Below are 13,700 nucleotides of genomic sequence, written 5' to 3'. Positions count from 1 at the left end.
CAGCCCTGGGAACCCAAGGAAGGACTGACCAGCAGCCACCAAGGTGGGCCTGGGGCACAGGGATGACTCAGATGTGGTTGCGGTCCAAACAGGTCTCTGTCCCTAAACAGACCTTTCCAGGCCCGTGTGGTCAGCACAGGGACAGATAACAGGCTCTGGCTGCCCTCTCGGCCCAGGAGGTGGGCAGCTTGGGGATTTCTAGGAAGGACGGCTTCTGGGGTCCCAACGGACAGAACGGGGAAAGGGGTGGGGGATCTAGATTTGCCCCGCACTCACTGCACACCGGAGATGCTTTCACAGCCCAGAGCGGGCTGATGGAGGGAGGGCTGGGCCGTGGCTATGAAGCATCATTGATCTGCCTGCGTGTGCACAAGATGAAGGAAGTCTCCATGAAAGCCGAGAGACTGGAAAGATCTTTGAGCCGGGCCCTGGGAGATGACAGGAAATGCAATCCGTTGGGCAGCCAGAAAGGAGGGAGGGCCAGGTGACGCAGAGGGGAGGCTCTGCGGCGGCGTGCAGGGTGCAGGGGCCTGTCCGGGGTAGCTGGTCGCCCGCGGGCCGGGAGGATCGGGGCGGGGGGTGGGGGGAGCTCCCGCGTCTGTGGGGTGCGGGGGAAGGGGGCCTCACCCGGACAAAGGCGGTCCCCGGGCGGCTGCCAGCGCTCGCTGCCCCCTGGTGGCGAGTCGCTCCTCTGCAGCCAGCAAGCGAGCCGTCCCTTTGTTTTCCTGCTGCAGCTCCTGCCAGGGTTTGCTGGGAATTCTGGAAGGTCGGTACCCCCCCCCCCCACCCCGCTCCCCTGGGCAAGCGCCACCGCCGAGCACGAGGCCAGGGCGGTGCAGGGGAGCCAGGACCGAATCCCCGCGCTGCCGCGTGCTGGCTACAAGCTGGCTCAGCCCGCTTAAAGCCTCAGTTTCCCCCCCGTATAAAATGGGGGCAAGGAGCCACCCAACTCCCGGGATAGTGGGGGAATTGGTTGTGGTCCCTCAGTTGTAGCGTCAGATGCTGCCGATTGAGGTCTTCCTGCCTCTAGCGCCCCCTACCCCGTTTCTGCAATGAGGGTTTGTCTTGGCCTCACCAAACCTGCCACCTTCCCTCTTCCCTCTTGAACCTGATCATTTTCTGTCCCACCAGATGGGGGGGGGGGGGGGGGGGGGAGAGAAAGAGTGAAAAGAGTGAAAAAGACAGAATGAGTTAGTTTGCTGTGGGTGAGGTAACCAGTACCACAGGCTGGGGGTTTAAACAATAGGACTGGATCTTTTCACCGTTCTGAAGGCTGGAAGTCCAACATCAAGGTGTCGTATTCTGGGGCCTCTCTCCTTGGCTTGTACACGGTTACCCATCTTCTTCCTGTGTCTTCACATGACCTTCCTCTGTGTATCTGCGTGGTAGTTTCTTCTTGTAAGGACACCTGTCACGTTGGACAGTGGCCCAACCCAATGACCTTGTTGTAACATAATTGCCTCTTTAAAGCGCCCATCTCCAAATGCAGTCACGTTCTGAGGGACCAAAGGTTAGGACCTCAGCACATGAAATTTGGGGGGATACAACTCATCCCATACCCGGAAGCATGGGGGCGGGCGGTGGGCGGGATTGAAAGAAAAACGGTGTTGCCCCCTATTTCTTTTTGCTTTCTTTTACTGGTGTTTCTATGATGTAGCGACTGGCCATAGATGGGATCTTAAGGATCAGAAATGAGCTGCAGAGGTGACTACCAGCGTTTAATAGTCGGGCAATTTCACATGAAAATTCGGATTTCTATTTCCTCTGGAACACGGTGCCCCGAACTCGCATTCTGACTGTCTGCGTGGAGCCCCTTTTCCTCAGGGCTTTTCAGTTCCCCGCACTGCCCACCTGTCTACCCGGCTCATGATCTTGAAGGGGCAGCGTTGTCACGGGAGCATCGGCAGGCACCTGAATGAGCCCGCTGTGGCTGTCTGAGGAAGGGCATGCTAGACAGAGAGAACAGAGTATGCAAAGCGTTTGAGGAGTGGGTAAGAGGGAGCCACTGGAGAGCTCTGAGCAGAGCTCAGACCAGACAACTCTGCTCCCCTGGAGGCAGCTCAGGGGGCCCAGGCCTGGGGATGATGTGGCTCACGGATGGGGGGTCATCACCCCGGGTGAGCCGCGCTCAGGCTGGGCTGCATTTGCTGACTGACCAGATGTGGGGCAGGAGAGAGTCAAGCATGAAACAAGGTTTGAGCCCAACCGCTTGCAAGGCTGGAGATGGGGGTCTACAGGAGGTTGGGGTTGTTCTTTCGCACTGCCAGCCTGTGTGTCGGGCACTGGCGTCTCTGTCCTGTTCTGTCCTCCGGACAGCACTGCAGGCGGGGGTCCTGAACACCCGTCTATTATGAGGCAGGGCAGAGGAGAGGCGATCGTCAGCTTGGAATGGGAGCCGTGAGCTGAGCGGTGAAGACGGGCAATGAGAAAGTCAGCGTGGACTCTTCCTCCAGTGCTCACGGGCTCCAGGCACTCTGCAAAGTGCTCCCGTTACAGATCCCCGGTCAGGTCCCCCACCGCCGCGATGTGGGGGGGCCCGGCACCGTCCACGGCTTGCAGAGGAGAAAGCCAAGCGAAGAAATGGGCGTGGCCACTGACGGCGACCCTCCGAGCTGGGGGGGGGGGGGGGGGGGGGGGGTTGGTCCTCTCCCGGTGCGCAGCGTTGGACACCCAGACTTTGGCTCGGCACAGCGGCTTCCTAAGTCTGGGTGAGGCTCAGAAAAGCTATCGTCCCAACGAGCCAGCTGTTGTCGGCATGAGGCCGTGCTTGTCGCGCTGAGTGGCTGCAGGTTGACAGCCCCCCAGCCCCCCGCCGCCAGCCGCCCGCCTCTGCTGCTCAGTCACTTGCCCCGCAAACGACGACCCACCCCCCTCCCCGTGTGTGCGCATGTGCGTGCATGTGAGTACGTAAGGGGAAGGATGGGGAGGGGGGGTGCTGAAATTCAGGCACCTCGCCTACCCTCCAAGTGCCAGACCCGCAGACCCTGCCAGGGAGCACGGCTTGTGCCAAGGGCAAGACATTCAGACTGCAAGCCCGTTAGGGCCACCCCTGGCGGGGGTTACTGGAGCCCGGCTGCTGGGCCGGGCCTACACTTGGAGCCCAACAAACCGAGTGGCATAACGGCACGAATGCGTGGCTTCTTTGTTTTGAAGCCTGTGCGCTCGCTGTCACCGAATCTCCCCGGGAGTCTGTGATGGCAAGTCTCGCTTTCCAGGGAAGCGGCTGGGACGGAGAGCAGGGGGTGCTGAGCGCCGGGTAGTCCACCCAGGTGGGGGTGGAGGGGCATGGAAGGGTGGGGGGGGGGGGCTCAGGCCACAGACCCAGAGCTGCAGACCCCCCACCCCCACCCCATCACCCCTGCTGAGCTGAGTCGGGGAGGAGAGCCCCGTGGTGGCACCTAGACCAGATTCAAGTCCCTGCTTGTCCCCGCTCACTGTGTGGCCTGGGGACAGTCACTTCCTTTCTATGCCCCTCGGTCTCCTACTCCGTCATACGGAAGATAATAGCACATCCGTCAGAGGGCGAGCTGGAGAACGGGAGGGATCATCGCGGCCCTGGGCAAACGGCCATAAGGACGGCGGCTGACATTTTGCTGAGGGCTCACCGCGTGCCAGGCACCCTTCTAAGCTTGTTGAATCACAACACCCTCTGAAGTCAACGCTAAAACCTCCCTGCTTTACAGATGAGGAAACGGGAGGCTCAGGGGAGTGCGGTGACTTGTCCCATATGGCCTGTAAGTTGAGTTGCAGGACACTAAGGTTTGAGTCCTCCCGCCCTCTTTATTCCTCCACCCCCCCCCCCCAGGGGAGGGCCCCGGGGTGGGGACGGGGGTCCCTGAGGGCCCAGGACCTGCTGGCTTCTGGCCGAGGCTGGGAACCCCTTTCAAGCTCTTCCAGGTGGTGTGGTAACACTGCCCTCCAGTGGTGAGGATGCAGCATAGCGTCTCCTGCACTCTCTTAGGGCGCACAGCCCTCAGAATCCTCTGGAAAGGATGGTGTTCTGTGAGAGGAAGCCCAGAGTCCTGGATAATGGGAGCTGAGAGATCTCGCGGGTGCTACAAAATTAATCCGTGTCCATGCATTTCTTGGTGTAAGGAATAAGCGCGTCTTTGAGTCAGGGCTTCTGGACGCAAGGCCTGCACCCCCCCCCCACCCCTCCTTTCAGCCCCTTATGGCCATAACATGTTGATACTGGTTTAATAACTGGCTGTTATGGGGGTAAAGCCTGAAGGTCCAGCATTTTCTGGTTTCCGTGCTACAAATGTTCTCAATAAGACCTTCCCCGAGTGGCAAACTCTCAGAGGAGTCCCCTGTGCTTGGGGCTGTGGAGTCTTTAGGTCTGAGCAGGCCTTAGCTTCTCAACTATTCCTCTGTGCTCATACATACGTTCACATCTGTTGGGGCTTTTGTTCACCATAAAATGAGAAGGTGCCTCACACATTTCTCTTCAATCTGCTAGTTTTGCAGAAGGATTAGGGCCATCTCTCCGGTTGGTGTAGGTAGGTCGGTCTCCTGCTCTGTAACAGGTGCAGAGCGAGCCATTGGAGGGATTGCTTGGATTTCTTTACCCAGCCCACCCAGGACCATCCAGGTGCATGCTGGGAGAATCCCTCCTCCTCTGTCTCCACAGTCAGTGTTGAAATATGAATTTTTACAGTTGTATTTTTATAATCCAGAGGATAGATTTTCGAGAGTGGGATTTCTGGGTCCAAAGGTAAGTGTGTACGAACCTATAATCAACACCTCCAAAATGGTCGTAGCAGTTAACGCCCCCACGCCTGCTGTATGAGAATGATTATTGCCCCACATCAGAATCGGATTCATTTTTTTTTTAAGTTTATTCATTTTTTGAGAGAGAGAGAGAGAGAGTGAGCATAGAGAGAGGGAAAGAGAGTCTCAAGCAGGCTCCTCACTGTCAGCGCAGAGCCCTACTCAGAGCTCGAACTCATGAACCCTGAGATCATGACCTGAGCCGAAATCAGGAGTCAGATGCTTAACTGACTGAGCTGCCCAGGTACCCCACCAAGATCACATTTCATTTCACACTTCCCTTGCATTTGTGTATCCTTTGCTCCTTTTTAGAGTGCATCGGTTGTCTTTTATCAATTTATAGGAGGTCTCCATATATGGGGGAAAATTGACTCTCTGCTTATCATAGATGCGATGTTTTCCCCAAACCGACTGACTTTACATGTGGTACTTTTCACTCCACAGAACTTAAGTGCCTGGTGAAGTCAGCTCTGTTTCTCCGACCCGGTAAGGCACCTGGGTTTCCTGACTTGTTTAAGAAGTTCATCTCCATCCAAAGTCGTTTGCCTAAAACGTCATCTACTATTGTCGTTTTGTATTTTACATTTAGATTCGGAATGCACTTTGAACCTTTTCAAACAATTTAGCGTGATTAATGCAGTCTAGTTTTTGTTTTCTCCCGGAGGTAAAGTACCATTGACTTCTCATGGAAATGAAATCTCACCACGTTGAAGAGTAACTTTCTGTGTCAACTTGGGGTATGTTTCTAAACACGGTCTCCTGCATCATCGTTCTCTTGTTGGCCATCATCCGATTGTAGCTTTGTTGTCTATTGTGGTGGTGGTGTTGTTATTGTTTTTCCTGTGGTCAGACCGTACTATTTTTATTTGCTGGCTTTAGAATGAGTTTAAATATTTTCTGTTTTCAAGAATATTTTGCCGTTTTTGACACTCACTCTTCCACAAGAACTTGAAAATAGTTTTGTCCTGGGGTGCCTGGGTGGCTCAGTCGGTTGAGCGTCCGACTTCGGCTCAGGTCATGATCTCACGGCTCGTGGGTTCGAGCCCTGCGTCGGGCTCTGTGCTGACGTCTCGGAGCCTGGATCCTGCTTCAGATTCTGTGTCTCCCTCTCTCTCTGCCCCTAACCCACTCACGTTCTGTCTCTGTCTCTCTCAAAAATAAATAAACATTAAAAAAAATTAAAAAATAAATAAAATAATTTTGTCCTTTTCAAAAAAAAAAAAAGAGATCTTAACCGGAATTAATTAAATGGTAAGAATTCACATTTTACTGGTATTTCATCTTCCTATTGAAGAACCTAAAATTTCTTCCTGCTGACTGTCCTGTTTTAAGTCTTCAATGAGACTGTGTGGCTGAATTAATGAGACTGTGTGGCTATATCTTTTGTGTTGACGGTGGCTAGGTATTTTATAATTTGTCTTTAAGTAATGTCATTCAAAAAAATTTTTTTTTGCTTCTAAATGGTTAGCGTGAATGCCTAGAAAAGCTATTGATTTCATGAATATCTTAATATGCTCTTAATATCTTAATATGCTCTTAAGCAGAGCATAACTGGGGAGGTGGTTGCTTCCCAGACCCGAGCTCAAGTCAGTAAGAGGAACGCTGAGCTTCAACCGGACCCAGCTGGTGAAGGGGAGCGGTGATTACAGGCGGGTTCTAGCAGCTTCTCCAGCAAAGGCAGCCCCTTACTCCCGCCAGGCCTGCCTTGTAAGCTCCCAGCAGGGCCTATGAGAAAAGCAGCCATGATTCACGTCCTCACTACAGTTGGTCCTTGAACAACACAGAGGTTGGGTCGCTGACTCCGCCCATAATCGAAAATCCGCATTTGACTTTTGACTCTCCCCAAACTTAACTACTAATAGCTTACCATTGACCAAAACCCCTACCCATAACATAAAAAGGCAATTAACACGTGTTTCGTGTGTTAGATATGTTATCTAGTGTATTCTTACAATACAGTAAGTGAGAGGCAAGGAAACCTTATTAAGAAAATCATAAGGAAGAGAAAATACATCCACGGTAAAGTATGGTATTTATCGGAAAAATATTCGTGTAGAGGCGGACCCACTCTGCTCAAGCTCATGTTGTTCAAGGATCAACTGTCTCACCTCTGAGCTGGGTGCTCCTGGCCGAGGTCTTCCCCTCACTAGGCCTCTGTCTTCTCATCTATACACCAGAGACCATAACCTTGGATCACAGAACATCACCCATCGTAGGAACCCAATACAATTCCCTTTCTCTCTTCTTTGATCAGGCCAAATCTGATCACTCCTTGACACCCAGGCCCTTCCTTCTACAGTTTGCCATCTCTGCAAATCAGAGTCCTTGGGGCACCTACAGAGCCCCCCGTGTTGGAAGGGGAGCTGCCGCACCTCTGTGCCAGCTGTGGCCCATCGGGTGGAGGGAGGTGTTGTCTTCCCTATGGTTCTGCTCCCTGGGCACCAACCACAGGGTTGCCTTCAGAAACTGAGTGAATATAGAGCCAGCCCTGGGAGGTCATCAAAGGTCCACAGTGGGCTCTGACTGACTTCCTGGGGACATCAATCACGTCCCGTTCATACGTAGAGTTTGCAGGCCCCAGACAGGAGGCTGGGAGACGGCATCATGGCTGCATCGGGCTGCTGTTCTTGCCAATCAACGTTCCCTGAAATGACTTCTCCCGTTGCCCCGTGGGACTCAGAGAAAGCCCATGGTGGCTCCAGGAGGTGTGGCTTGTCTCCCTGCCTGCTGGAAGAGACTGGAAAGCTCTGGGGGTTGAGGGGTCTGACCGTCATGGCTGCTGCTTCTGCCATTTTCCCTCCATGTGTCCATCCATTCATCCATTCACTCATGCCCTCACTGGGTCATTCATCACTAGCCATTCAGGGAACACCCTCAAGTATTCCAGGCTCTGGAAGGAACACAAAGGAATGGAACCTTGGGTGGTTCCTCACACCCATCATTTGTTGGCTGAATGCATGAATGAATAAATGTCAAGACCAAGGTTCATATTCTCAAGGGAAATACAGTGTCGCTGCAGAAACTGCCGCCGTAGAGCAGGCAGCACGTGAATCTGCCAGGTCAAAAGTGGAGACGCTGAAGATAATTTGAGACTGGAGCACTCGGGTGTTGATGGAGGCAGAGCGGTGACAAAATTTCGCCCCTTGACCAAACTCCGTGAAGGCTCCTCAGAGCTGTTTTTCAATGAGGGCTTGGTCTTTCATGTTCACCTCTGCATTGTCCAATTTTTGCAAGAATCCTGCTAAGCCAGTCTGACCAGAATCCCCCACCTTTACTATCCAGTTGGGTCACTCATCCTTCTGCCCACCAGGTGATGTCTGATCACCCTGGCCTGTCTTCAGCAGGAATCCGAAAGGGTCAATTAAGCCAGAATCCCTATGTCAAGAGTCTAGCTCAGCTGCTCTGTGATATTGCCGTCCCGGCATCCATTCTGTTTGGCCAAGCAGCCTGGGGGTCCTTACATTGACACTAGCTTCCCTTGCAAGCTCTGCCCTGGATAGCAGCTGTAAATCACATGCAAATGTACGCGCTCAACTTGACTTCCCAACAGCCTTTGCGATCAGCAGTCTCCCCACCTCCCCCTGCCTGTGTGCCTTCGGAACCCCTTAGATTAGACCCCCGGGGGGCTCACCACAATGCCGCTCTTTGGGTGTGAATTGACTAATCTGGCCCTAGCCCCGGAACCCATCAAGGCACGCGATATACCTCCTCCTGGACCTGTGAGTAATAGATTTGTCCACATTAATTTCTCTTGGAGTCTGTTGTTGAATGGCGGCTCACCATCCAGCATCCCATGCTCCACTTAACAAGTGTCTCCTTAGCAGTCATAACACTCCCCTGCCCCTTGTGTGTGCTCCTTGTCGTTTTCCAGGCACTGACCTCCACCTGCTCCTTGGCTATGAATTCCCACTTGCCCATGCTGTATTCGGAGTTGAGCACATCTCTGTCCCCTGCTGTAAGACCCCATTGCAGCGGTCCCTACATCTATTGGCATGGCTCCTCTTGAATAAAGTCATCCTTACGTCTTCAACAAATGTCATGGACGCGCCTGCAAGATGGCAACCCCCCTCCTCCCATGGCCACGCTGAGTCTACAAGTGCATAGGGTGCAATCTCCCCCTTAAAACACCTAGGGGCTGGCTGAGTGACAACCAGGCACACATTTGGCAAATGAGAAGAAAGCCACATCAAGACAGGACCCAACCTTGCCATAAACCCCAACCCCAGTGCAGTGACCCATACCCAGGAGGAACTCCAAACCCAGAACTTCTCCCTGAAGGGCAAAGGGTTCAAGCCCCCACAGTGGGCACCCCAACTTTGAAGACACGCATTTGAGAGGAAACACATAAGTAAGTAACAACAAACGTCATGAATAATTTTTCTTAATCAACGGCACGGGTTTGGGAGTGACAGCTGAGCCTTCAGCCTACAGCAGCCCCTCACTGGTTGTGAGCCCCTGGGCAAGTCATTTCACTTCCCAGAGCCTCCATTTCATTATCTCTGAAGCGAGGTTAATAGAGTTTTTCTGGGGGCTGAGTGGAATGGGTTTGGCTCAGGAATGTGTGCAAGTGTACGGGGGGCTGGGTTATCCATGTGCTTCCTCCCCCAAGGCGCATGTTCAGGGCACACGGCTTTCTTCTTGTTAGTCCCAGCCGGGGGTCTGCTGGGTTCCTTTGCTTTCCTCCTCGGGAAGGCATCTCTTTCTTTCCCTGTGATGCATCATGATGGTAGGACCTTCTCTGCATTTTAATGTGCAGAGAACCCTCTCCTCTCGGCGCTGTAGACACTTTTTCCTGTTTTCCTTTGCTGAGAAGGATTTTTAAAATTTTGTATCTATCATTGTTTCTCTTAAATTTTGGAAGGGTTTGAAAGCTTAAATACCATTCCCCACTAACAGAAACCAGAGTCCCTTGGAGTGATGTCCGAATCCAGGTCTGGGACGGGGAATGTGGAAGATGAGTATAAAATATCTCGTCCTGCCTGAAAGTAAGAAGCTATCAAAGACATCTAGAATGGGAGAGGAGCCAATCTGAAGGACCCCTCTCCTGTCTAAAGGTGGGATGACTTTCATCAGAAAGAATACTGGCTGCGATCGATCCAAATAAGGCAAAGAAATAATGATGTTACTACTTACTTTTGGAGGTTGCTAGGGTATCAGTTCATTATTCTGAAAATTGATCGATAAAGGGAAAGAATGAAACGTGTATCTTGGCTTTTCTCTACAGACCATCTTTCAGGATAAGCAAACAGCTGAGGAAGAAATGTTCTTCTCTTTAGTAGGATCAAAACTAGAAAATGCAGGAGGAATGATGGAGTTGGAAAATAAACTTTTTGCAAATTAAACACTCCATCTTGGCAACGTTCATTAATGTCCACTAAAGCTCTCCAGGGATAGACTGATGTGCTCGCTTGCACTAGGTGATGCAATTAAGCTGACACTACATTAACTCATCGGACAATTTAGTATCACCAAAGTGGGGACACCCTGACATGAAATGTCTCCAGACACAGTAGGAAGTACACAGCACCACCACCTATAAAGTATTCTTGCCAAAAAAGTCACTCACCTGGGATTTAATCAAGCTTCTAGAAGTTTCCATGATATGTGTAGGAGAAGGGAACCTGTAAGCTTTCTGGCAGGACGTTAACTAGGACACTTGTTCTTGCTGGTCTCCCCTAGGGAACTTCCTGACTGGGCTTCCCATGCCCACGGTCGAGCCCCGGGCCAGTTCAGTCTGCACTTGGCAATCAATAAGATCCTTTAAGCTTTGGTGTGCGAGTTAGAGCAACACTGGCTGCTGTAAGAAATACGCTCTACAATTCTATGTGTTCACCCATGGAATTAACTCCACAGAATTCTATTTACGTCTTCCGTCATCGTCCAATGTGGGTGATCCTGGTCGGCAGGAGACTGCCTTCCTTGAGGTAGTTCAGGAGACTGAGTGCCTTTCGTTTTGTGGTTCCTCTTCGTCTAGGGCCTGCCGATCCTCTGCATCCAACGGTGGAAGGAGAAGCGAGCACAGAGGCAGCCTGGTTTCTCAGAGGTTCATCCTAACAACGCCAGACATTTCACCGGTGAGAACCGGGCATGGGGCCACCAGTGGGTGCAAGGCAGGCTGGGTAATGTAGTCCCAGGCTGGTCAGCTGTCTCCCCAGAAAGGAGGCCACATGTACCACTCCACAGGGGGAAGGCGGCTGCATGTGATAATATGTGTGGGGTTCCTAGAACCGTGCCTGGCCCGCAGGAAGTGCTTCACAAATGTTATCGCTTATTATTATTTAACGAACACCCACACATTATAGTAAAGATTCAAACAAAACCACAATACGCGATAAAAGTAAACTCTCCCTCCCATCCCCCAGCCACTTTTCCAAGGAGATCAGTGTCATCAGCTTCTAGTACATTCTTCTAGCATGTGTAGTGCGCGTATGTGTAGTTTTCCGCTGAAGGTTGAGAACATAATCGTTGCACCAAGCTTCCACGGACGGGAAGGATGTTCACGCACATTCCATTATTCTTTCCAATCTGGTCGAAGGCAGACAAATTACTGATCTCTATGCTGCCTGAATACAAAAATGAGGCTAGAGGCCCTGACTTAGGGAGGGCGAGGAGTTGCCCCTGGGGGCAGGCCTGGGAGGGGCAAGTGCGTGGTGTCGGCTTGACTCGGACGTGCAGCTCGGGGAAGGCAGGAAGACATGAATCCGTGATTTTTTTTTTTTTTTTTTTTTTTTTTTTTACTAATTAAATGAATACTCCTTGCTTCTTCAGCTTTAACGAAGTCATATTTTCTTGGCTGCTGGTTTGGCTCTTCCTCCTTGGCTGTCCCCCCCAAGAACAGCAGCTGGGGAGAGGGAGAGAACGTTTGTGGTGGCCCCGAGCACCAGTGACCTGGCTGGTAGGGAACTTTCCAAACGTCCCCAAATCGCAGCCTTCTCTGGGTGCCGCTTAGAAATGACTCATGCCCTCACCCCTTTATTTTCCGCCTCGGGGGTCTCTGCACCCCAGCCTGAGGCCAGCCGGGCTGTCCCTGTCCTTTCCCTGCTCATTCCTCAATCATTTCCTGACTACCTGCCAGGCATCAGGCCCTGACCCGGAGGTGCTCAGACAAAGGCCACCGCAGCACACGAGCCACAACTGGGGCTCAGTGGCCCACACATTCTGAGCTCTAACCTTCTAGGACCGCTCCGACAGCCCGGCCCCAGCCTGGGATGAGTGTACTGCATCTGCGCTCTTAACCAACAGCTATCGTTCTGGTCTTTTCTTCGCAGGTAGAGGTCATCTACTGCTACCGAGGCCGAAAATGCCAGGTACTCATTTCCCCAGCCTCTTTTTGACCCAGTTCTGGACAATGAGGGAAGGTTGACTGGCCCGGAAACCACCCCCCACCCCCTTTTTGCCTTTGGACACAGTTTTGTGAGGACGGTGTCAGAAGCAGGCATGAACACCTTGTGACCTGGAGGCGAAGGCTGAAAGGATCTTGAAGAAGCCGACCCAGGCCCTTCTGTCATCTGCTGAATGAGCCAGGCCTGGGCCCTCCTGGCTCCCGAGGGTCCCAAGGCTAAGAGAAGGTTAGGCGTCATGCCCAAGGAATCACGACTGCCTGGAGGCTACCAGCTCATCGTGATGACTCTTGGAGGCAGAAGCTCTTTCTTTTGTCTTTTCCAGAAGTTATTTCTACTATACCGCAGCTGAAGCTCAGGGTCGTAGAGTCTATGCAAGGTCACTCAACTGGGATGTGGCACAGACATTCCCAATCTAGGGAGGGGGCCTGGGTAAAATTCAGGACACCTCCTTCAATGCAAATTTCAGGTAAACAGTAAGTTTGTGTAAGCGTCAGTCAGTCCTAGGCAATATTGGGGATATTTTCACACTCACGCTGTGCTGTTCGCGTGGAATTCAATTTTCACTGTGCGTTCTGTGTATTTACTTGCGAAATCTAGCAAACCGTGTAGGCTGGGGATCTGGCTTTTGCGTCCCCCATTGCAGCTCTGCACTGAATCCACGCGGCATGGTGAATTTGTCCCTGCAGAACAGGATTAAAAAAAAAAAAAAAAGGGGACCATATTGTCAAGACTCTGACTGGGGCATAAGGGAAATGGTGCCCAAAGTGCCTTTCCCCAAGCTATAGAGCGCAGGCCGGTGGCAGGCATACGAAGTCATGCCCGTCTTTACCTGGGACAAGTGCGTTAACCTCTCTGGATCTCACTCTTCCGTAAATTCACAAAAACCTTAGTACTCAAGGGAAAAGGGAAGCACATCTGCAAAACATGGGCTCAGTGCTTGGCACTAAGTGCTCCGTAGAAGCCTTTCTTCTTCCTCCTTATGTAGCCTTACTATTTGTGACACCGTCATCAGTGTTACTGTTTTAATGATTCGCAGTGAGTGCCAGACCTTGCTGTTAATGACCTCTCCTTAAAGCCGCTTCTCTTCGTGCTGCCAGAAGAGGGCGCCATTGCCCGACGAAGAGGCAGCCCGCCTGGCCCCAGCCAAGTTGTTTGTTCTACCTCTGGGATCCGGTTTCTGCGCTGGCCCTGAGGGCACTGGGGAAGGAGGGGCGGCCACCTCAGACCCGTCACTGCCCTCCTTACCAGCACAGTCCTATCCAAGGAGCCTCTGCCCCGTCTCCCACTTGGGAGCGTTTTCTAACAGGCTACCTTTGGACCTTTTCTTTCTTTCACCTCTGACCAGCCCCTGCCCTGGTTTTTAATAGAAGTCCTCGCGGGGCATGACCACGAGAGGCTGTGCGGATGTGCTGTCCATGAGCTTTCTGGTCCCCTTCTCCTGGATCTTTCAGCATGGGAGAGGCAGGTGGACCGAATTCCTGCTTCTCCAGCTGTTCCGTCACAGGCTGCGCAACCCCGGGCTGGTTGAGCCACCCTTCTGAGCTTCAGTTTCCTGGTCTGTAAAAAAAGGGAAGGGCCCCACGTGAG

The 13,700-nt window shown here is 52.4% G+C and overlaps 1 long non-coding RNA gene across 1 annotated transcript; it reads left to right on the top strand.

The window, feature by feature from the left end:
- Positions 1-624: 624 nt before the first annotated feature.
- Positions 625-13,221, top strand: LOC122475463. Its single transcript, XR_006295193.1, has 3 exons — positions 625-766; positions 10,745-10,844; positions 12,039-13,221. It is a non-coding gene; the product is annotated as an uncharacterized LOC122475463 (long non-coding RNA).
- The last annotated feature ends 479 nt before the right edge of the window (positions 13,222-13,700 follow it).

Source organism: Prionailurus bengalensis, chromosome A1, assembly GCF_016509475.1.
Source record: "Prionailurus bengalensis isolate Pbe53 chromosome A1, Fcat_Pben_1.1_paternal_pri, whole genome shotgun sequence".
Lineage (NCBI taxonomy): Eukaryota > Metazoa > Chordata > Mammalia > Carnivora > Felidae > Prionailurus > Prionailurus bengalensis.
This window is presented reverse-complemented; position numbering and strand designations above follow the sequence as displayed.